Source organism: Hyperolius riggenbachi, chromosome 1, assembly GCF_040937935.1.
Source record: "Hyperolius riggenbachi isolate aHypRig1 chromosome 1, aHypRig1.pri, whole genome shotgun sequence".
Taxonomy (NCBI): domain Eukaryota; kingdom Metazoa; phylum Chordata; class Amphibia; order Anura; family Hyperoliidae; genus Hyperolius; species Hyperolius riggenbachi.
In genome coordinates this window covers 446754297-446757386 of record NC_090646.1, presented here as the reverse complement: position 1 = coordinate 446757386, position 3090 = coordinate 446754297, and the positions used below count along the sequence as shown (strand labels likewise).

General features: G+C 41.3%; 1 protein-coding gene across 1 annotated transcript in view; it reads left to right on the top strand.

The window, feature by feature from the left end:
* The window catches only part of LOC137520142 (hydroxysteroid 11-beta-dehydrogenase 1-like protein A), a 38132-nt gene that overhangs the window by 160 nt on the left and 34882 nt on the right, over positions 1 to 3090 (top strand). The window lies entirely within an intron of this gene.

Sequence of the window (3090 nt, the reverse complement as noted above, 5' to 3'; positions counted from 1 at the left end):
CACCTCTGTATGTTCTTGTTGACACTGGACAAATCTTCCACACGATCCAGCACAGGGTTTAATGTTGGAACATTTTACAAGAAGCTTCAATTCACCTAATTTTAAAATCTATCAGTCACTTGACTAATGCTGGGTACACACTATGAGATTTTCTGGTCGATTTACTGTCAGATCGATTATTTCCAACATGTCCGATTTGCTTTTCGATCGTTTTCCGAGCATTTTCCGATCGATTTCCATGCACTTTAATAGGAAATCGATCGGAAAATGCTCGGAAAACGATCGAAAAGCAAATCGAACATGTTGGAAATAATCGATCTGACAGTAAATCGACCAGAAAATCTCATAGTGTGTACCCAGCATTATCGCTGGCTCATACCATTATATCCCTTATTGGAGGATGTGGTAGTGCTGTGTATCCTCCCACAGTGCCATCTGAGAAAAGGTATTGCCCTTGGTGCCATTAACCTTTCCTCCTGCAAATCTGTATAGGAAGTAGGTTCTCACAGGCCTCCACTCACACTCCTTCCTGCATGTCATTCTAGCAAGGTATGTGACTAAGCCATCACTCAACCTCTCCCCTTTGTTGACTTATAAATAGGTTGTGGTGCAGGTAGTGAAGTTGTCTGGATAGCCATGCTCCCACATAGTGCAGAACTAGTACTGTAGCAACCCATGCAAAGAAATGCCTCTGGTTAAGGTTGTTTAACCACTGGACTTATGGCTCAAAATAAGGTTTTCTGCAATAGTAAAAAAAAAAAAAAGGAGCCCGTTTAACCAGGAGCTGGGACATGTAAGCCTGCTTAACAAACACTTAAAGTAAGAGAAATATTATTTATTTATAAAGCGCCAGCATATTCCGTGGCGCTGTACAATGTAAGAAAACAAACAAGGGATACATAATGATACAGACAATGATATACATCAAATATGAACACTGGTACAAAGTACAGAACAGGCGATTACAATAGCAGATGTAACATGACTAAAATGTATAAAAGAGTGCAAGCCATTAAAATAACATTCCAAGACACAAAAGGGTGAGAGCCCTGCCCTTGCGAGCTTACAGTCTAAAGGAATGAAGTGGAAACGAGGTGGGGGAAGTATACAGATTATGTACAGGCAGTGCGTGATTAGGTTATTTAGTGAGGAGTAAATGTAGATGCGAGGTTGAAGGGTGCATGGCCTAAGCTAGAGAATATGCTTGTCGGAAAAGGTGGGTTTTGAGGGAGCGTTGCAGCAATTCCTAGTAAATACACATAATGGCACAGTTTTTCTCCAATACATACAGGTAATGCGGCAGAATTTCCCATTAGGCAGTAAGGTACCCCCATATAGGTAGTAAGGTGCCCCAGATGTGCCCCCCATGGTAGTAAGATGCCCCATAGGTAGTATTGGGCTCAGTAATATGTTGGCAATATATAAATAAATGTAAACCTGGTAAAAGATAGAGACAGGTACATCTAGTTATGTTCAAGTAGAGAGAGCAGAGGTTGGATCGGCACTAGATGAGGCAGACCTTACTGGGGGTTTGTTGGGGTTACTCACTGTGCCTCCAGACCAATTACAGTCATAGCAATGTGGAGAAGAAAAGAATCCGGGCACCAGCAAGTGCTGTTATGCACACCCCACTTTATTTCATCCCACCAGACAGATACAGCATACAACAGATGGCGGCCTAACAGCCGTTTCGAAAGCCCAACGCTTTCTTCCTCAAAGACCCTCTGAGGAAGAGAGCGTTGGGCTTTCAAAACGGCTGTTATTCCGCCATCTGTTGTATGCTGTATCTATCTGGTGGGATGAAATAAAGTGGGGTTTGCATAACAGCTCTTGCTGGTGCCCGGATTCTTTTCTTCTCCACATTACATCTAGTTATGGCTTGTTAAAATTTCAAGTTCAAGGGCTCTCAACCCCTCTTTCAATATGTCACTTGCCTAGATGGAAGAGCCATAAAGAATGGAACTTTAAAGAACATAAACTCATAGGAAGCGTTTCCATATCTTTGTTCAAATGTCTTGAATCACTCAAAGCACAGTTGCACCCAAATGTCTCATGCCTAATTGTGATGTACAACTCCTAACACGATTTTACAGCTGTTGGTTCTTTACCGGAGACAGAGGACGCAGTAAAATGTAATGCTTCATTAGCAGTAAAGAGTCTGCACACCCCCCCCCCCCCCCCTTGAATTTTATGATGGGTAATACATCCCTTGTTATTGTACACAACAGGAGGTTATAGAAATCACTTCCATCAGGGACACAGACAGCAGTAATAAACAGTAGGAATTTCAGTCTTTACTCACTCTATCTAAAATTACCCCCCCCCCCCCCCCCAAAAAAAAAAAAAAAAAAAAACTTGGAAGGGACCATGATATCAGGTCTTGGACAGTCAGTCTACTTTCTGAGCCTAAAAGGCCACACTGATTGAGTGGCAGCAGCTCGCTGCCTGTTCCCCTCCTTTTCCTGAGCCCCGTTACGACCAATAGCAGGATATGGATACTGCTATAATTGTTTCCTTTAAAGCAATACCAGCTGCCTGGCTATCGTATATAAGAAAAAAGCTGGAGTGCGCATGGATAGATAAAGATTAAATAAATATATAAATATAAATATATATATATATATATATATATATATATATATATATATATATATATATATATATATATATATATATATATATATATATATATATATATATATATATATATATATATATATATATAACTTTCACCCGCTGCTGGCCTGTATATTAGGGTACCCACTACCCCCAGTATAAGTTGCAGTATATCATGTATTGTAACAGGTAGTGCTGGGAATACTAGAAATTGATAATAAAAATACTTTTAATTAGTATATTAAAACATAATGGTAAAATCTCAAATACTAAAGTAAATTGTCACATATACATAGAACATCAGATTAACCACTTCCCGACCGCCTAACACACAGAGGCGGCCGGGAAGTGTGCCCTGCAAGGACCGGCTCACCCACAGAGGCGGCGGTCCTTGTAAGGGCATGGGCGGAGCGATCGCGTCATCCGTGACGCGATCCTCTGCCGCCGCTCACCCGCCGCAACATTCCGCCGGCC